The sequence below is a fragment of the Scylla paramamosain genome, chromosome 43 (assembly GCF_035594125.1).
Source record: "Scylla paramamosain isolate STU-SP2022 chromosome 43, ASM3559412v1, whole genome shotgun sequence".
Lineage (NCBI taxonomy): Eukaryota > Metazoa > Arthropoda > Malacostraca > Decapoda > Portunidae > Scylla > Scylla paramamosain.
The window spans coordinates 125001-147500 of record NC_087193.1 but is presented as its reverse complement, the minus strand read 5'-3'; the positions used below and the strand labels follow the sequence as shown (position 1 = coordinate 147500).

General features: G+C 35.2%; 1 long non-coding RNA gene and 2 pseudogenes across 1 annotated transcript in view; 1 reads left to right on the top strand and 2 right to left on the bottom strand.

The window, feature by feature from the left end:
- LOC135093595 (uncharacterized) overlaps positions 1–10794 on the top strand; it is a 14642-nt gene extending 3848 nt beyond the window's left edge. The window contains exon 2 of the long non-coding RNA XR_010263430.1: positions 10443–10794. This is a non-coding gene — a long non-coding RNA (uncharacterized LOC135093595). The remainder of the gene's footprint in view (positions 1–10442) is intronic.
- A 4658-nt stretch (positions 10795–15452) lies between these two features.
- Positions 15453–16906, bottom strand: LOC135093686 (cytochrome c oxidase subunit 3-like; annotated as a pseudogene).
- Positions 16907–19067: 2161 nt separating this feature from the next.
- The window catches only part of LOC135093448 (cytochrome c oxidase subunit 1-like), a 5272-nt pseudogene continuing 1839 nt past the window's right edge, over positions 19068–22500 (bottom strand).

Sequence of the window (22500 nt, the reverse complement as noted above, 5' to 3'; positions counted from 1 at the left end):
GATACGATTCCACGATTCCACGATAACGATGCGATTCCACGATAACGATGCGATTCCACGATAACGATGCGATTCCACGATAACGATGCGATTCCACGATAACGATGCGATTCCACGATAACGATCCGATTCCACGATAACGATCCGATTCCATGATAACGAAGCGAGTTTCCACGATAACGATGCGATTCCACGATAACGATGCGAGTTTCCACGATAACGATGCGAGTTTCCACGATAACGATGCGATTCCACGATAACGATGCGATTCCACGATAACGATGCGATTCCACGATAACGATCCGATTCCACGATAACGATGCGAGTTTCCACGATAACGATGCGGGCGCGGCGATAGCTATACCACATTGGCTACCTACCTACATAGGTACCAGGACGAACCCTTCCTCCCCAAGGGTCCACCCCAGTCCCTGGGTGTGAGGACAGTGACGATGCAACCTTGCCGCGCCTCACACGGGTCGCCATGAGCAATGACCCACCACACACCACTCCCCAACCACTGTCATGAAGTGAGCCCTTTTCTCCCCTAAAGGACCCCTCGTACTGCCAGTGTCTGGTGCATGGTGCACGGCGTGCCCTCGTTCATGGCGAGTTGTTCAGCCCGGCGCCATCATAATCAAGGGACCCGTACACACCCTCCACCAGACTCTATGGAAAGAGCCCTTACTCCCCATAAGGACTCCCCCCTCCGGGCAACATCTGCTGAATGGCAAACATTGATCTCTTGCTTATGGCGACCCCTTGCCTAGTGTAAGGCGCTGCAAGTGGACGACTACTATTGAAGCTTGAGGCCGCAAAGGAAAAGAAGGACCTGCTGCCAGTTCTTTGCCTTGGGCCCCAGGCCGGACCCGACAGCCACCTTCTCCCCCCGTGCGGCGCCCAAGGCCGTCACGGCCCTCAACGAATTTTGGCCGAAAGTTCTCAAACGTCATTTAAATTTTGATTCGAATATAAAATCGTCGATAGTAAATAAAAAATGGCTTTGGTTTGAAAGTGTGCAAGAGTGGGCTGATCAATGAAACAAGATGAGGCAGCTTTGCTCCGGAGTATTTGAGTGTACCTTGCGTGTTTGCTGCCCGTGAATATGCGCATGTTCGTGTGTGACTAGACAGAAACAGTAATCCAGTGGTAGTGACTATTTAATAGGGAACTTAACAAGATTAGATACATTTCTGGATGCCTAGTACACGAACTGTCATCTGTAGACCTACTTTTTTTTTTTTGTTAGCTGCTATTATGGTCTTTAAAAAGTAAGAAATAGATCGTCAGAGTTTTTTTTTTTATCATCACATCGTTAGCACTTGATGACAAGAAGACACGGAGTGACGAGTATATACACTTGTAAATTTGTGGGCGGCCGAGAGAATGATATTAGTCATCTCGAGATGCTTAGGGACACCTGGACTGTAAACATGCAACCCCTCACCTGAAACGTGGTAAAGAGAGCGGCAGAGCCAGCGTTAATTCCCAGTGGGACCATAACCCTCAGCCGGCCAGGCCTGTGGCTTGCCTTGGCCCAACAGGCTGCGTCGCTGATGCCACCTCAACCACGCCTTGCATTGCTCACACTCTTTTTACTCAATAATTCTTATATATATATATATATATATATATATATATATATATATATATATATATATATATATATATATATATATATATATATATATATATATATATATATATATATATATATATATATATATATATATATATATATATATATATATATATATATATATATATATATATATATATATATATATATATATATATATATATATATATATATATATATATATATATATATATATATATGAGAGAGAGAGAGAGAGAGAGAGAGAGAGAGAGAGAGAGAGAGCGGGGTGGGGGGGGAAGGAAGCATTCAGCCTGGGTGAGGGAGTGGAGGGATTAGCAGTAACACGTGAAGTGTGTAGGAGAGTAACGTAAGGTAACGTAAGGGGGGAAGGGGAGAGACAGTTTGGGTGAAGGAAGAGTGTTAGTTGGGTGGGATGGAAGGGAGGGGAGGAGAAGGGAGGGGGGGGAAAGTTTGGGTGAAGGAAGAGTGTTATTTGGGTGGGATGGAAGGGAGGGAAGGGGAGGGAGGGGGGCCAAAGTTTGGGTGAAGGAACTACAGTGTTAGAATGAAAGATGACGGGCAGACCGTCCTGCTTTGCTTATGATGCTGTTTATTGAGAGCAGGCTCCTCTTGCCTTTCATCAGTTTTGAAGTAAAATGTTTTAAATTTGTGTATATTAAAAAAATCTCCAGTTCCTGTCAACACGACTGCATGTTTTTATTTTATTTTTTTTATTTGATCTATTTATTTATTTATTTATTTATTTATTTACTTGTTTGATCTTTTGTTGTAATTGCAATATAAATATAATATAACTTGAAAGTGTGTGTAGGAGAGTGAGGTGTCCGGCAGTGTTTATCACGTCACCAAAACAATGTCAAACCCTCCGCCACACCTCAGGAGGTGTGGTGGATTCTATCTCCAGTGGGGACAGAATCCAGGGCCCGCCACGCTCCGCCGTGAGGGGGGGCTTGTGCCTCAGGCGATCGTGAACAGAGTACAGGGAGAGAGCGGAGCGTTAGAGATGCCTCAGTTCCGCGGCGCCGACCAATGGGAGACGTGGCAGTCAGGCAAGGATAGGCTGATTCCACCAACCAGCGGCGCGGCGAGGCGAGGGGTGGGGCAGGGAGTGGATGCCTCCTCGCCACCACGCGATAAAGATGGCGGAGTTTCCAATATATATATATATATATAGAGAGAGAGAGAGAGAGAGAGAGAGAGAGAGAGAGAGAGAGAGAGAGAGAGAGAGAGAGAGAGAGAGAGAGAGCGTGTGTGTGGTATTTAAAGTTTGGATTATTCTCTCCACTGGAAACTTAATTTTTCCAAGTACAGAGGCAGACATCTGCCACTCACCACTCTACTCCGTCAGTCTGTTAAGCTCCTCCTCAAGTTCATTGCAGTCTTCATCGCACGTCGCCTTACCACCTAACTTTGTGTCATCTGCTAATTTAACTTCCACCACTCGAGTGAAAACACTTGAAAACCCCAACAGCTTCCATTACAGCCTGTTAAACTATCACTGGAACTATGAAAACACCCTTGAAAACTGCAACAACTTCCACTACAGCCTGTCAAAATTACACGTACCGAGAAAGGTAACAGAGAGCATACAAGTACGATCTGTGGTATCCCTTGGTCACCTTCCTTTACCACTAGCATCGTGAATTTTTTTTTTTTTTTTTTTGTAGGAAGGACACTGGCCAAGGGCAACAAAAATCCAACAGAAAAAGAAATGCCCACTGAAATGCCAGTCCCATAAAAGGGTCAAAGTAGTAGTCAAAAATTGATGAATCTTGAGTATCCTCAAAACCTCCCTCTTGAAGGAATTCAAGTCATAGGAAGGTGAAAATACAGAAGCAGGCAGGGAGTTCCAGAGTTTACCAGAGAAAGGGATGAATGATTGAGAATACTGGTTAACTCTTGCGTTAGAGAGGTGGACAGAATAGGGGTGAGAGAAAGAAGAAAGTCTTGTGCAGCGAGGCCGCGGGAGGAGGGGAGGCATGCAGTTAGCAAGATCAGAAGAGCAGTTAGCATGAAAATAGCGGTAGAAGACAGCTAGAGATGCAACATTGCGGCGGTGAGAGAGAGGCTGAAGACAGTCAGTTACAGGAGAGGAGTTGATGAGACGAAAAGCTTTTGATTCCACCCTGTCTAGAAGAACAGTATGAGTGGAACCCCCCCCTCCCCCGTATGAAGGTTAGTTTGAAATCAAAGCTTTGTGCCAGACTCTATCAAAAGCTTTTGATATGTCCAAGGCAACAGCAAAAGTTTCACCAAAATCTCTAAAAGAGGATGACCAAGACTCAGTAAGGAAAGCCAGATCACCAGTAGAGCGGCCTTGACGGAACCCGTACTGGCGATCAGATAGAGAGTTGTGAAGTGATAGATGTTGAAGAATCTTCCTGTTGAGGATATATTCAAAAACTTTAGATAGGCAGGAAATTAAAGCAATAGGACGGTAGTTTGAGGGATTAGAACGGTCACCATTTTTTAGGAACTGGTTGAATGTAGGTTGTTGTTGTTGTTGTTGTTGTTGTTTTTCCCGTTTCCTTCCCTTTTCTCCTTCTCCTCCTCCTCCTCTTTCTCCTCCTCCTCCTCCTCCTCCTCCTCCTCCTCCTGGTGTCCTGGCGTCAGTTGGTGTTCATTAAGCAAGAGAGAATCATGCATTAATTCTTTCGTGTCATGAATGCACGTCTCCCTCTCTCCCCTCTCCCTCTCCTCACTCTCGCTCACCTCTCCCACTCCCTCTTCCCTCCCCCCTTTCTCTTCACTTCCTCTCTTCTCTCTTTTGCACTTTTTTTATATTCTGTCCTCGATTCGTTTGTCTTCCTGTTTCCTTTCCATTCTTCATCTAAAACTCATTTTTTTCTGTTAGTTTTTGCGCTTTCTCTGTCTCCATCTTCACTTTTCTTCCTTTCCTTCCTTTTCGTTCATTTGTTATTTCAGTCTTTTCTTTTTTTTACTTTTTTGTTTTTGCTTTCTTCCTTTTTTTCTTTATTTTTCTTTCTGCCTTTCATTTTCTTACTTTCTTTCCTTCATTTTTTTGGTGTGTGTCTGTTTCCTCTCCCTCTTCGTTACGTGCTTCTCTCTTTCACACCTATACATTTGCTGCCTTCTCGTCTCCCTCCTCTGCTCCTTTCACCGCCTCCAGTTTCCTCGTCTGTCTCTTTCCTTCCCCTCAATTCGTCCATCTTTCTTACTCACGGACGCTGCTCGAGATTCTCTTTTCCTTCCCTCTTCATTGTTTCCCTCTCCTCTTTCCTCTCGTTTTGCTTTTCATGTGTCCTTTTCCTTTCTCTTTTACGTATCACTTACTCACTTCTTTCATCATTCGTCTTCCGTTTCTTTTTTTTTCTTTCCTTCATTCACGTCCCTTCCTTTCTATATTCTTCTATGCCTCTTTTCCTTTTTCCTTCTTCTTCCTGCCCATGTCATGTTTTCCTTCCCTTTCTTCCTTCCATGTTCTTCCTTCTTCTTAGTCCTCTTCATTTCTATTTTCCTCTCACCCTTTCTCCTTCCTGTCTCTTTTCCTATCTTTGCCATCTCTCTCTCTCTCTCTCTCTCTCTCTCTCTCTCTCTCTCTCTCTCTCTCTCTCTCTCTCTCTCTCTCTCTCTCTCTCTCTCTCTCTCTCTCTCTCTCTCTCCTCTCCTCTCCTCTCCTCTCCTCTCCTCTCCTCTCCTCTCCTCTCCTTCCCTTCCCATCCCTTCCCTAAGCCCCTCCCACGTGCAGTCTCGGCGCCAACTCTCTCTTTGTTAGCTCATAAGTTAGAGAAACCCTTAAGTGAGTGGCTGCGAGGTCCCTTTAGGGCACTCAGGTAAACTCCTTCAAGTATATTACAAAGAGCGGTACGTCTGTGTGTAATGTATGTCGGTCTGCCTGTCTGTCTCACGTTTCCACAGACTTGTGATCGAAGTTGGGGATTAAGTAAACTGAATTCAACGAGAAATGGTCGGGAATCTGTTCGTAGAAAGTAAAGGAGTAGAGAATATTTGAGTCTGGCTAAAGTTAACGGAGAGAATTTCTTTTGTAGTTAGAAATAATAGGTAAACAAAAACAATACAAATATTGATAATAGTTAATTTTGTATTCCTTACTTAGTCTTCTGTTTTTATGTCTTCCTTTTTTCTTTTTTGCCGTCAATCGCTCATGCATATAGAAATTATCATAGAAACAGTAACAAAGAACGAAAAAAAAAAAAAGAAGAAGAAATAAAACTTAGAATAGATGATCAACTTCCGAATCCTTCAATCTTCACTCACACTGTCTTCATAATTATCCTTTTCTTCTGGGCGCGTGTTTCCTTCTCTCCTTAAGGTATAATTTAGCCGTGCCCTTCCTGAGCCATGTATCCTTCCCACCCTTCTCCCTTCCCATTGCATTTCTTTCTGACAGCTCATTAATTACTGTCTATTTTTAGCTTATATTTCCTAGGCAGTGTTTAGCAGCCCTGTCAGACCACCACTTACACCCACCATCAGCTTGCACCCTCACCTCGCACATCTGTCACCAAGCATTCGCCTCTCATCACCAACTCATCCATACTTCCTCGGTGTTTATACTTATTCCTTACTCGTATAAGTGAATTGATAGGTACATACATACATACATACATAGATGGACAGATAGATAGATTAACTGATAGGTAGATGGCTAAACAAACGTATAAGTAGACAGACAGATAGATGGACGGTTAGACAGGTAGATAGATAAATTGACTGATGGATAGATGGCTAAACAGACAGACAGATAGATAGACAGACAGACATAGTTAGACTGCTAGACAGACATATAGACAAACAGATAAAAGAGATTGTTAGACAGACAGACAGACAGATAGATTATTGGCCACGGCTTTAATTATAAACTAGTACATAACAATTTATCTTATATCACGAACGAAGGAGGTTGGCAAAAGTTCAAAATCTCTACAGACTTAGTCCAGACACCCACTCATGTAGTCACGTCCACGAGTCGAGTAGCACAACACACTCAGTGCCACTGTTCAGTATTTATTCTCAGTCTTGTATCTTCTAATCTGCTGAGTCTCCTGCTGAAACTGGACAACTGAAAGAGAGACGAGAGGTTCACGAAGATAAAAAAAAAAAAAAAAAACAGTACATGAAGACGGAATGAGGGTAAAAAAAAAAAAAAGAAAAAAGTAAGGAAGAAGAAAGAGAAATAGAGAACACAGCAATAGCCAGTACTAGGGAAGGTTGGTCATGACTTCTGACCACTACTGCACCACACCCTTGTCACACCCACGTACACCACAACTGCCCTCCTCCTCCTCCTACATAAGTCTGCCCTTGATCCTCTGCCACTCATTCTCAAAAAGAAGAAAAAAAAAAAGTATCACATAGTAAGTGTGAGAAAATAGTTGTTTTCTGCTTACTACTGCACCACGCCCTTACTCGTATCACACCAGCGCACGCCTCACGTACACTCCTCACCACACCCAAGTCTCCCCACGATTCCTTACCGCTCGTTCAGAAAAAGAAAGAGAAAACGCTAACCACACGGGAAACAAGGAAAGCAGATTATATACTCGACTTTTTGACCGCAACAGCACCACGTACTTGTCACACCCACTTTCTCCACACCATACTCAAGTTTTCCCTCGATTCCTTACGGCTCCTTACCTTTTTTTCCCCGCACGTGATGGCTATTTTTAACCAAGTGGACAGGACGTTACATGGCTCTGTCCTGCACTCCGCTCCTCCAGGCAGGCAGTGGCGCCATCGATCACCACCACCACCACAACCACTACCACCGCCACTGCTAGTACCAGGCCCCTCGGCGACAATATATTACCTAGTCCTCGCACCTCATGTTCTTTCTCCCTTTCTTTACTTGACTTTTTGCTGTTTCTCTTGGTGGTGGTGGAGGTGATGGTGGTGGTGGTGGTGGTAGTGATGGTAGCAGTGGTGCTGGTGGTGCTTTTGTTGTTGTTGTTGTTGTTGTTGTTGTTGTTGTTGTTGTTGTTGTTGTTGTTATTGTTCTCCTCCTCCTCCTCCTCCTCCCCCTCCTTTCTCATCTGCACCTCCTTTCTCCACCTGTCTCCGTTTTTTCCCCACGTGTTTCCTTTTCTTCCTCATTCTCTCTCTCTCTCTCTCTCTCTCTCTCTCTCTCTCTCTCTCTCTCTCTCTCTCTCTGCGGCACTCACAGCGGGGACCCTTACTTCACTTTTTGTCAAGTTTATATTTTTTGTAATATTTTGTTTGATCTTATTTAGTGCCGAGTGAGCTGAGCGGCTCGAGCAAAGGAGAGAGAGAGAGAGAGAGAGAGAGAGAGAGAGAGAGAGAGAGAGAGAGAGAGAGAGAGAGAGAGAGAGAGAGAGAGAGAGAGAGAGATTGCTTTTTCATCATTAATTTTTATTATGCATTATTATTATTTATTTATTTTTTTTTTATTTTTTTCATTGATGGAACCCATACTGGCGATCAGATAGAAGATTGTGAAGTGATAGATGTTTAAGAATCTTCCTGTTGAGGATAGATGCAAAAACTTTAGATAGTCAGGAAATTAAAGCAATAGAACGATGGTTTGAGGGATTAGAACGGTCACCCTTTTTTTAGGAACAGGCTGAATGTAGGCAAACTTTCAGCAAGAAGGAAAGGTAGATGTTGACAGACAGAGCTGAAAGAGTTTGACTAGTTTGACAGTTTCGGAGAACAATAGGAGGGACATCTTTGGAAAGAAATGGGATACTGCTAAGTTTGAGATCAGTTTTTTTAGATTATTATAGATTTGTAGCTTGGCATTATGTTACTAATATTATTATTTTGTTATATATATATATATATATATATATATATATATATATATATATATATATATATATATATATATATATATATATATATATATATATATATATATATATATATATATAATTTTAAGGTGGGCCTGAAAAATAAAGAAGTGAAATCAGATTATTTTTTACATGAAAATTATGCCATAAAATTAAAGTTGAAGCAATAAGGAATTGTGTTTAAACAAGGATTAGGCACACTATTATGCCAAAAAGTAGTTTTGTAAGCAAAGTATTAATAGTTATGTTCTTAAAATGTGAAGAATTTGTGTGTGATGTAGTGTTGTCAGAGGAACCTGTTTTTGAATGGATACACCACGAAGAATATTACTTAAGTTTGTACATTAGTACGTATACCAGCATTATTAGGTCATTTTTATAGAATTAATTACTGAATAAATCATCAATAATGTTGAATGTATTAGACCAAGGTGCAGCTAATGCTTAACTTAAAATGGGTCTCAATGAATTTTATTTAGTAGGGAAAGTGAATTTAAAGGTTAATTAGGAGGAGGATTTGATTGTAAAGTAAGTGTAACATGCTTGCTAGATGTAAGGTGTAAAGCATGTACATATCGCCCGTCGCTTTCATTATTAAGATGAGACAAGTCGTAACACAGCAGGCTTACTGGAAAGTGAGTCTGAACAGGAGAATCAAAGTACACCTAAAGTTAGTATAGCGTTTCTGTTACGTTGAAAAGGTTTATTATAATATTTAAGGCTAGGAGGGACGAGCTTCTTAGCACTTACAAAATTAATCAATAGGACAAAAAAATTAAAATGTTTTCTTAGGGTTAAAAGTAGCTATGAAATTAAAGTGTTCTAATTTAGATTTAGGAGAAAGAAAATGATTTATTTATGTCTTTGATAAAGTACTAGAATATTGAATTTAACGTAAACTTAAAAAAAAAATAATGAGTGTATTAGTAGAATGAATATGTAGAATGATTTGAGAAAAATGAAATAAAGAGAATGAATTATAATAAAATAATGGAATAAAAAAGGAACTCGGCAAAGGTTATTTGTTGCCTGCTTATCAAAACATGTCTTTCTGAGGTTGTTTATGGTGCAGCCTGCTCACTGACAGGAAATGTTCAATAGCCGCGGTGTGTTGACCGTGCAAAGGTACCATTATCATCACTTTGTTAATTGGAAACTTGTAGGAATGGTTGGACAAAGAAAAGTCTGTCTCTTTTATCAAAATTGAATTTAACTTGTAAGTGAAAAGGCTTAGATTTTCTAGAGGGGCGATAAGACCCTATAAAGCTTTATAAACTTAATAAGTTTGATGAATTAAAAATAATAAAAATAGACTTAAAAGGTTTATTTGGTTGGGGCGCTATGGGTATAAATGAAAATAACTGCTATTGTAATTGGACAATTATATGTGAATAGAGTTTGTAAGTGATCCTTATATTAAGGATTACAACATCAAGTTACTTTAGGGATAACAGCGTAATTTTATTTATTTATTTATTTATTTTATTTTATTTTATCTTATTTATTTATTTATTTATCTTTTTTGGGGGAGGAGTCCTTATCAAAAAATAAGTTTGCGACCTTGATGTTGAATTAAAATGTGTTTATAGTGCAGCAGCTATAAAAGAAGGTCTGTGCGACCTTTAATTTTTTACATGATTTGAGTTCAGACCGGCGAAAGCCAGGTCGGTTTCTATCTTCTGGAATTAAAAAAATAAATAAAATTAGTACGAAAGGATTAAATAATTAAATTTTTTTGTATAATTGAAATACTATTTTGCCAGATAATATATGCTGGATTTAGGATCTAGTTAAATAGAATACATGTTATAAATAGTAAAACAACTGAATGTAATTGTTTTGTGTTATTAGTGGAGATTGTAATTTACTTAGTTTTAATCATTTGTGTTTTGGCAGGAGTGGCTTTTGTGAAGAGTTATTTGTTAAATTTCAGTGTTATATTTGCTTCATATTTTTATCGTTACCTTTGAGGTTAATTTGGTTTGCTTCTTGTTTAGCGGAAACTAACCGGACACCTTTTGATTTTACAGAAGGAGAATCAGGGTCAGTTTCGAGGTTCAACACGGAATATAGGAGAGGGGGATTTGCTTTAATTTTTATAGCAGAATATTCAAAAAATTCTTTTTATAAGAGTTCTTTTCGTTAATGTGTTTTAAGGAAGAATACCTTGCAAGAAAATATTTATTTAAAGTCTATATTTTTGGCATTCATTTTTGTGTGAGTTCGAGGAAGTTTACCTCGGCTTCGATACGATAAATTGATGTATTTAGCTTGAAAAGGATTTTTCCCAGTTTCTATCAGTTATTTATTGTTTTTTATTGGGGTAAAATCTTTGTTTTGTATTTGATTTATAAATATAATTAAAATAATATGTTAACACAATCGTTAAGAATATTTTTCCTTTTCTGCTACTTTCAAAAGTCTATTTTAAATCAAATAAACGATCATTTTAATAAATTATGTCATCTTATGAGTAGGAGGGGATTGATAATAAAAGAAAATAAAAAAAAATGAGAGTTAAAATTTTGCCTGTAAGAACATAAGGTTCTTGAACGGATCGAGGTCCAATTCAAGTAAGTAGAATCAATATTGAAACCAAAATTCAAAATATAAGTTGATTTAGAGGGTAAAAAGTTAATCTGCGAAAATTTGATGTATGAGTGAAAGATAAAATTATAATGATTGCTACTGAGGCAACTAGAGCGATTACCCCTCCAAGCTTATTTGGAATAGATCGGAGTGCACATGCGAACAAGAAATATCATTGTGGTTGAATATGGGCTGGAGTAACTAGAGGATTAGCTCTAATAAAGTTATCAGGATCTAACAAATAAGGATTAAGAAGGGACAGAATAAGTAAAAGTGTATATATAACAATGAATCCAACAATGTCTTTAAATGTACAATAAGGATGAAAAGGTATTTTCTAGCTGTCTTGATACACCTGGGGGGTTATTAGCACCTGATTGATGGAGAAAAAATATGAATAATATTTATAGCGGCAATAATGAAAGGAAGGACGAAATGAAAGGTGAAAAATCGAGTTAGTGTGGCATTATCTACTGAAAATCCTCCTCAGATTTATTGTTCTAAATCTGTACCAATGTAGGGAATAGCTGAAAAAAAAAAAAAAAATGATTAATAACAGTAGCTCCCCAGAATGACATCTGCCGTCAAGGGAGAACATAACCTAACAAAAAGCTGTTGCTATAACTATAAACAAAATCACTACTCCAACTATTCAAGCATGGAAGATTATATAGGATCCATAATAAATACCTGGTCCAATATGAATATACAGACAGATAAAGAAAAATGATGCTCCATTGGTATGTACAGTTCGGAGAAGTCAGCCACAGTGTACGTCTCAGCAGACATGGGCTACTCTAGAGAATGCTGGATCAAAGTGAGCAGTGTTATGTATAGCTAAGAATAAACCGGCAACAATCCTAGCAATGATCCATAGTTTCAAAAAGTCGAAATATTTGAAGGTAAGGGTATATCAGCTAGAGAGTTGTTGACAATTTTAAATAAAAGGTGACATTTTCAGAGAGGTGTTGTCACTAAGGAGAGAGTCGTAAGAGTCCTTTAAATTAATTAGTAATTTTTACCACTACAATTAAGGTTAAGAGTAGATAAAGGATGATAAATGGTGAAATCTATCAAATTAGAACTACAGATTCATCTAATAATAAAAACATTTCATGATTCTATATTGAGAGATGATAAAGGAGAGTTGGTTACAGCTTCGGTTAGCAAGGGATCTCAGAAAAGAGTAAGTGGAAAAAAAAAATTAAAAGAAGAAGGATGAAAATAAGGAAGGTGGAATAAGAGAATGAGAATGAGGATGACTCATTAGAAGCTAAAGATGTAACATAAATGAATAATACAAGTATACCTCCTAAGAAAATTATAAAGAGAATATATGAGAATCAGTAAGTGTATGTTGTTAATCCGGCTGAAAGAGAAATTTAATGGTTTAAATTAACAAGGTTAAACCTATAGATAAAGGATGAATTAACTGTGTAAATAATACAGATAAAACTAAAATGAAGGGAATAAAAAGAAAGGTCATATCAAAGAATAGTTAAATAAAATATTAGTTTTGGGAATTAAAGATAATATAGCTGTTATAGTTTATGAACGTACTGGAAGACGAAGATTGATAGTGAATAAAGGATTATTAGCATTTATACCTAGAATAGGACTATGATGATTTTTACTAAGAGCAAGGAATATGGCCAGACCACCTTCCTTAAATGTTGCACCAGAGATTATATTAATTTCAACAGTTTTGAGCTGAAGAAAGATTTCTATTGTAGGACTTAGACTACTATTTTTTTTTTTCTAGTACAAGTTACACTTTGTACATATATAGATTGAGACAGCATGGGGTTTTTATAACTTTATATTCATGTTGTTCAGGAAAAGTTAGAGTATCTGAGATTATTTTCATATTGATTTCCTTTAAATGTAATAATTATAAATAGAGCTTTATTAATAACTTAAATTTTTTTTTAAGTAACTAAAAAAGTGATTTGGAAAATTTCTCTACATGAAATTAGAATAGTGGTTTTATTCAGCTATTTGTGGGACTTTAGCATTGGCAAAAACTGAAAGAGGTATTATACATGTAACTGAATGAGAACTTTTTAGGTTAATAAGAAGGGTGATTGTATTTACTTTGGTTTTAGATTGGATCTCTTTATTATTTATGAGACTTGTGTTTGTAATTTCTGGCAGAGTTCTTTTTTATAAAGGGAGTTATATAGCCGATGATAAGACTTTTAATTGATTTATATATCTTGTTTTGGCTTTCATTCTTTCTATAAGGTTTATAGTATTAAGACCTAATTCAATCAGAATTTTATTGGGTTGAGATAGATTGGGATTAGTGTCTCATGCCTTAGTAATTTATTATCAGAATGAAAAGTCTGCAAACGCAGGAATATTAACTATTCTTTCAAACCGTGTAGGTGATATAGCAATTTTATTGAGAACTGGATTAATGAGGAGATTAGGAGGGTGAATTTTTTTGTTTTATAGGTATTATATAGACGAGAGATGACTATTATTATTTTTTTTTTATTTATTTATTTATTTTTTTTCTTATTTATTTCAGCAATAAATAAAAGGGCTCAAATTCCTTTTTGTGCGTGACTGCCGGCTGCTGTAGCGGCTCCAACACCTGTCTCAGCTTTAGTTCAGCTGAGGTTTATTTAATAATTCGATTTAGAGCTGCTTCAGAGGGATCTGTCGTTCAAAGTGTATTGTTGATTACTTCATGTTTGACAATATTTATAGCGGGACTAGGAGCAAATTCTGAGTATGATCTCAAAAAAATTATTGCTTTATCAACATTAAGTCAAGTAGGAGTTATATTAAGAATTTTATCTTTAGGTTATACGGATCTGGCTTTTTTTTTTTCATTTACTAAGTCTTGCTTTGTTTAAAGCTTTACTTTTTATATGTGCTGGTGTTGTAATTCATAGAGTGGCTGGTTATCAGGATATTCGACTTATGGAAAATTTAGTTAAATTTTTGCCTTTGACAGTATCATGCATAACTGTAGCCAACTTAGCTCAATGCGGATTCCCTTTTATAGCAGGATTTTATTCAAAGGATACAATTTTAGAAGTTGCTTTTATAAGATGAGTCAATTTTATTGCATTGTTCTTATATGTGATGGCAACAGGATTGACAGTAATGTACACTTTGCGTTTAATTCTTTATTCTCTTTCAGGAGAATATAATTTGAGATGTATCACTAATCTTTCGGATGAGGAGTTTTTAATAACTAACTCAGTAAGAATTTTAGGATTAGGAGCTTTCTTAGGAGGATCGCCATTAAGATGAAGATTGTTTCCAAAATATTAGATCATTTGTTTAAGGACAATAATGAATATAATAGTATTAACAGTAAGGATTTTAGGAGGTTTAGTAGGTTATATACTAAATCTAACTAGAGTAAATTACACATTAAAAAGAGAAAATAACTATAATTCAGTTGTAATAATAGGATCAGTATGGCTTGTACCTTTACTGAGTACTTTAAAATTAAGGGAAAATAGATTGAAGACAGGGTCAGGTTTAGGAAAAGTAGCCGATAAAGCTTGATTGGAGTTTTATGGGGGCCAAGGTTTATAGTATTTATTTTCATATATTTTTATATATTTTTAATTCTTTACAGTTCACAATTGAAGTGTTTATAATAGTATCTGTAATTGTAATTATTATTTTTACAGTTTTAATTATTTAAATTTATATAATTCAAAAAGAATATTGCTTTGAAGCTGCAAAGGTAGACGAAAAGTCTTGTAAGTATATTCAAATGCTTAAAAAAAATGTTAGCTTGTGGTGCTTATCATGTAATATTTACTTTGAGTTTAAGGTAAAAAAAAATAAATAAATAAAATAATATGGTATTTTTAGAAAAATATTTCAGCTTTATAATGAAAATGTAACGTGTTACTTACACTATAAATATAGGAACATCAACGGAATTCAACGGCTTAAAAAAAAGTTAGAAGCTTTTCTTTTTGTCATAATGTTCCATCTTGATTAGAAGAATTACTTCAATCTTGTCATTAACAGTAACGTACCTCTGTTTTGGTTTCAATCATAATTATTAGAGGCCTAAAGGCCAAAGTTTAGGTCAAGACTAAATGCGATAATTTCGCTTTCTAATAGATAAAATTTAGTAAAACCAGTTTACTAAAACACTTTATGAATGCAACCCATATGTCATACAATTTGACTGTGGTCTTAAAGTATTAATCAGATCATTCTAAAGTTCCCTGTACTCACTCGTAGTAAAGGCCTAAGAGAAGAATAAGAAGAGAGCTCTAGTAAACAATCAAGAAAATACTTCAGTAATGTTAAAAAAAAAAAATTGATGCTGAAGGTAAAAGTAATGTAATCTCTACATAAAAAAAAAAAATTACAGCAATTTGAAAAAAAAAAATCGAAGGGAAAAGGAAAATCGTGGTGACCCTTTAGGATTAAATCCACATTCATAAGGAAAATTTTTTCTCGGTTAATATTTTTTTTTATTTATTTGGGATACTAAGGTTATAACAATATAACAAATAATTAAAATTAGTAAAAATAAAAAAAATAAAGTATTGTAAGAATTATTTTTTCTAGGCGTTCTAGACTTTCTGATTGGATATACTTTATATATTAAAAAAAATGGCCTCCTCATCAGTAAATAAAGACGTAAAGGAATAATCAAAGTACTTCAGCAAAGTGTCAGTATGATGCGGCTGCTTCGAATCCAACACGATGATTACATGAAAAGTGACTAAAATATTGACACAAAAAAAAATAATAATAATAATAAGTAGAAATGAGGTTCCAATAATTCCATGAAGACCATGAAGCCTGTTGCTACACACACACAAAAAAAAAGTAGAGCCAAACGCGGAGTCAACAATAGTGAAAGGAGCCTCAAAAATACTTGAAAGCTTGAAGAAGAGTAAAATAAAATCCTAAAACAATTGTAAGGCCTAGTCTTTGAATGGCTTGCCTATGACTAGATTCTATAATAGCATGATGAGCTCAAGTTACGGTAGCTCCTGAAAACAAAAGAATAGTAGTGTTTAATAAGAGAATTTGAAATGGGTTGAAAGGTTGAATACCGTAAGGAGGTCAATTTATCCCAATTTCAATAGTTGGGGCTAATCTACTATGAAAAAAAAAATCTCAGAAAAATGAAAAAAAAAAGAATAATACTTCTGAGGCAATAAATAAAATTATTCCCCTTCGTAAGCCTTTTACTACTACAGAGGTATGTAGTCCTTGGAATGTACCTCCTCGAGTGATATCACGTCACCTTTGATATATGGTAAGGAGAACAGCAACAAGTCTTAATAACAAAAAAAATTATGTTATACTGGTGAAATAATTTAATTAAACCTGTATTTAATATTATTGCCCTAATAGAACCAGTTAAAGGCCGTGGTCTTATATCTTCTAAATGGTAAAAACCGTGAGATGATGTCATTAGTTAATTTCTCTGGTGTAAAGAGTTCGTAAGACAGCAAAAACTTGGGACTGAATAATTGCAACAGCTCATTCTAAGGTTAATAGTAAAATTTGAGAAAAAAAAATAAGAATAGATAAAAGAAATGAGGATGTTATAGATGGTCCAGTATTAGCTAATAAGGTTAAAAGAAGATGGCCTGCAATTATATTAGCTGCTAATCGTACAGCTAAAGTCCCGGGTCGAGTAATGTTTCTAATAGTTTCAATTAAAACTATAAATGGTACAAGGACAGAAGGAGTTCCTTGAGGAACTAAATGAGCGAATATATGTTGAGTGGAGTTAATTCAACCTCTAAGTAGTAAAGTTACTCATGAAGGCAATGAAAGTGCTCTAGATATGTGTGTCTAGATCTTGTAAAAATGTAAGGCAGTAAACCTTAAAAATATTATAAAGAACTAAAAAAAACAAAGCAACGAAAAATATAGTTGAACTTAAAGAATATCAAGTTAAAATGGCTTTAAATTCTTTGTGTAAAGTAAAAATAATTTCACTTCAGCATAGAGATCATCGTGAAGGAGAATCTCAATTAAGGTAAGGAATAAATAGGAGCCCTACAAAAGTGGAAATTCAGTTTAATGAAAAGTTGAAGATTCTTGAAGAAGGTTAGAAAATTGAGAATAAATTAGCTATAATTTTCAAGAAGATTGTAGGATTAGATAAGGCTGAGTGATCTTAGAATGATTTTTTTTCAAAAGATATAGAAAAAAATAATTTAAGGATATGAAAATAATCAATGATAACAGAAAAAGAGAAATAAAAATAAAGTCGAAGCAAAGGAGCTATTTTAGGCATTAAGAAATATCTTAGGAGATAACTTTAACATGATAAAATAATATTAAAATTCAAGTAATTTCTTGTCACCAGAAGTAGGCGCAATACTATAATAGGTTTAAAAGGCCTACACTTACTTTCAGTTATCGGGTGAGTCAGAACATGAAGAAATTCTATTTAGAAAAAATTGTGTTTACACTTTCAATCACAATAGGTATAAATCTATAATTAGCACCACAAAGTTCTGAACATTGACTATAAAATAATCCTGGACGAGATATTATAAGTCTAGTTTGATTAAGTCAACCAGGAATAGCGTCTGGGACAGTTCAAGAGTGAATGACATCTGCTGCGGTGATTACAATACGAATTTGTGAATTTATTTGAAGAACAGTTCGATTATCTACATGTAAGAGACGAAATCTAGAAAAGTCTAGCTCGTTAGTAGGAGTTATATATGAAAGAAATTCTACATTAAGAAAGTCAGAGTATTCATAACTTCAGTATCATTGATGACCGACAGTTTTAAGAGAAATGAAAGGATTATTAACTTCATCAAGAAGGTATAAAAGTCGCAGAGAAGGGAGAGCAATGAAAATCAAAATAATTCAATAGTTTGATGTTCTTATATAAATCGATTAATAAGAGAGTTTCTGAGAACTGATGCTAAGATATATCCCACAAAGGTAATGATTATAATAAGAACAACTATAATGTGATCATGGAAAAAGACGAATTGTTCCATTAAACGGGAAGCTCCGTCTTGAAGGCCTAGAAAAGTTCATGTTGCCATTAATAAATGTATTTTCTAAAAAGAAGAGAAATAAATCTCCTTAGTAGAAGCTTAAATCCTATGCATCTTTCTGCCATTTTAGAAGTTATTAGTAAGTGGAATTTCTATATAAGAGTGATCAGCGGGTGGGTGTGAGTGGTTTCATTCAACTGAAGAGGCAGGAAAGGGGAGAATAGAACAGCACGATTACAAATTAAACCTTCTCAAATGATAATTATAAAAATTAATAGAGCAACAAGATATACTATAGATCCTTTGGAAGAAACAATATTTCATGTTGCGTAGGCAACATGAAATATTGTTTCTTCCATAGGATATTGTTGCGTAGGCAACATGAAATATTGTTTCTTCCATAGGATATTGTTGCGTAGGCAACATGAAATATTGTTTGTTCCACAGGTTTCTTCCATGAAATATCGGCGGGTAATCAGAGTAACGTGGAGGTATTCCGTTAAGTGCTATGAAATGTTGAGGGAAGAAAGTGATATTTACACCGATGAATATGACAGTAAAGTGGACTCTTATTAATTTAGGGTTAAGTGATAAACCTGTGAAAAGGTGGAATCAATGTGCAATACCTGCAAAAATAGCGAGTACAGCCCCTATAGATAAAACATAATGAAAATGAGCTACAACGTAATAAGTATCATGAACAATAATATCAATTGATGAATTTGCCAGGACAACACTTGTTAAACCTCCAACAGTAAATAAAGAAATAAAACCTAAAGCTCACAATATCGAGGGACTATAGTTAATTTGTGTTCCAAGTAGGGTTCTAAATCATCTGAAAATTTTAATACCTGTAGGAACAGCAGTAATTGTTGTGGCTGATGTGAAGTAAGCTCGTGTATCAACGACTATACCTACTGTAAATATATGGTGAGCTCAGAGGATAAATCTTGAAATTCCAGCAGCCATTATAGCACAGATCATACCTAATGCACCGAATGATTCTTTTTTCCCGAATTCTTGTCTTACAATATGGGAAATTACTCCAAAGGCTGGTAGAATGAGAATATAAACTTCAGGGTGACCAAAAAATCAAAATAAATATTGATATAAAACAGGATCACCACCTCCAGCGGGGTCAAAGAAAGATGTATTAAGATTTCGGTTAATTAAAATCATAGTGATTGCTCCTGCTGATACAGGTAAGGATGAAAGTAACAGAATGGCAGTAATAAAAACAGTTAATACAAACAAAGGTATTTGATCTATTCGTATTCCAAAGGATCGTATGTTAATTACAGTTGTTATAAAATTTACTGCTCCAAGAATTGAGGACACACCAGCAAGGTGAAGAGAAAAAAATACCAAGATCAGCTGATGCTCCTGCATGGGCAATAACTGCTGCTAGAGGAGGCTAAACAGTTCAACCTGTACCACCTCCTCTTTCCACTATACCTCTTGTTAGAAGAAGAGTTAAAGAAGGAGGCAAAAGTCAGAATCTTATGTTATTTATACGAGGGAACGCTATATCAGGGGTTCCTTATATAAGAGGGACTAGTCAATTACCAAATCCTCCAGTTATAATTGGTATAACTATGAAGAAGGTTATAACAAAGGCATGGGCTGTAACTACAACATTGTAAATTTGATCGTTGCCGATAAATGTGCCTGGCTGACCTGATTCGGCTGGAATAATTATACTTAACGAGGTTCCTACTATACCAGACCATGCTCCAAAAATGAAATAGTGTACCAATGTCTTTATGGTTTGTAGAAAAGAATCATCGTTGCATAATAAGATGGCTGAGAAGTGCAGGCGTTACATTGCAAATCTAAAAACAAGGTAAAAACTTTCTTATTCGGTTCTATAGTAAAATATAAATAATATTAGATTGCAAATCTAAAGATGTGTGGAAACACTGGAACTTAGGATTTTAAAAGAGATTTTTTTTTTGTTTTGGCTTTGAAGGCCTTTAGTTTAATATAACTTAAAATCCTAGGCTAAATATGGAATGGGAAAACATATTCCAAACATTTTAATGAAAGTAACAAATATTAAGATAGGAGAAAATGTTACCAATGGTTTAATTTTAAGGGAAGTGGTAAATGAAGGAAATGATAATGGCATTATTGGAACAAAGAGACGTAGATAGAAATAAAGAGTTATAAGACTTAAAAAAAGAAGAATTAAAAGAGAGAAAATTATTACTTTAGAAGAGAGTAGTTGAATAATAATTCATTTAGGTGTAAATTCTGAAAAGGGAGGAAGACATAAAGATAAGAAATTTATTGGTAAAAAAAAAAGTTTTAGGGCAATCCTCCTTTTGTTTTCAATTATTATAACGGAAATTGATGAAGACTGAGTAATAAAGAGTAAAATAATCACAGAGCCTGAAATAAAGGAGTAGAAGATTAAGTAAATGAGTCATATTATATCACTGATTGATATAACAATAAGTATTAAGATATATGGTTAACTGAAGAGAAGGCGATAAGTTTACGTAGTTTTGTAATATTTAAGCCACCTAAGGCTCCATTTAAAGAAGAATTATGTGCTGCTAAAGTAATTAAGGTTACTAAGTTTGAAGAGTAGGTTAAATAGGGAAATAAAAACAAAGGAGTTATTTTTTGGATTGTTAAGAGAATAAAAGCTTGAGATCAAGACAATCCTTCAATAACTTGCGGAAGCCAAAAATGTAACGGAGCTGAAGCCAAAAATGTAAAGGAGCTGCTCATAATTTTAAAAGTAAAGATATACTAATTAAAGAATAAGAAAAGTCATTCGAGTATATATATATATATATATATATATATATATATATATATATATATATATATATATATATATATATATATATATATATATATATATATATATATATATATATATATATATAAAGAGAGAGAGAGAGAGAGAGAGAGAGAGAGAGAGAGAGAGAGAGAGAGAGAGAGAGAGAGAGAGAGAGAGAGAATTAAGATAGTAGATGCTAAAGCTTGAATTAGAAAATATTTAATTGCAGCTTCAGTTAGATACGGGCATAATTTAGTTGCAATGAGAGGAATAAATGATAAAAGATTTAGTTCCAGCCCGAGTCAAGCCCCAAACCAAAAAGGAGAAGAAATAAATGAAAAAAAGATACCTGTTAGTAAAGTACAGAAAAATAATAGGTAGGAAACTGGAAAGGTCATTAAAAAGAAAAAGGGTGAAGCTTTCATTTACGGGGTATGAGCCCATTAGCTTAGCTTATCTTTGAGAATATTATTTGTTGGTGTATAGCGCACATAAAGTTTTGATCTTTAAAAAAGCGGTGTAAATTAGCTATAAATAATATAGGTATAAGAAATACATAATTAGCTCTATCAAAGCTACCCTTTTAAGTCAGACACTATATTAACATAAAAACAGATTAAAAATCAAATAAAAAATGCTTAAGAAACAAAGTAGTACAAATAAGAAAACGAAAGAAAAAATAAATGAAAGAAAGTGATACATAGGAAAGACTAATTAATATAAGAGGACGAAAATATTAAAGTGACATTTCAGGTTTATATGAAGAGAATGTGTATTTCTCTGAGTATTTATGAATATATATATATATATATATATATATATATATATATATATATATATATATATATATATATATATATATATATATATATATATATATATATATATATATATATATATATATATATATATATATATATATATATATATATATATATATATACTTTAATTAAATTTATATATTAAAAAATATATTAGTTAAGAAAACTTATATAATTAAAGATTCGTATATAATATTTATCTTCTCACTCTAATAAAAAGTAATCTCTGCGGTCTCAGGTCCATAAGCCTTCCGAGGGTTTAGGCCAGCAGGGGCATGGAAAACATCATTGCGAAGAATTTTAATAGGTGGCATGAAGTAGTCAGAGGGTGGAGGAGAGGGAGGAACAAGCCTTGAATCGTCCAAGGTAGAGTTTTTAATAAAGGCTTGAGCATAGAGTTCAGCTTTAGAAATAGATGTGATAGCAGTGGTGCCATCTGGTTGAAGTAGAGAAGGGAAAGAAGAAGCAAAGTTATTGGAGATATTTTTGGCTAGATGCCAGATGTCGTGAGGGGAGTTAGATCTTGAAAAGTTTTGACATTTTTTGTTAATGAAGGAGTTTTTGGCTAGTCGGAGAACAGACTTAGCATGGTTCCGGGCAGAAATATAAAGTGCATGAGATTCTGGTGATGGAAGGCCTAAATACCTTTGGTGGGCCACCTTTCTATCATGTATAACACGAGAACAGACTGTGTTAAACCAAGGTTTGGAAGGTTTAGGTCGAGAAAAAGAGTGAAGAATGTACGCCTCCATGCCAGACACTATCACCTCTGTTATGAGCTCAGCACACAAAGACGGGTCTCTGACACGGAAGCAGTAGTCATTCCAAGGAAAATCAGCAAAATACCTCCTCAGGTCCTCCAACTAGCAGAGGCAAAACGCCAGAGGCACCTTCGCTTAGGGGATCCTGAGGA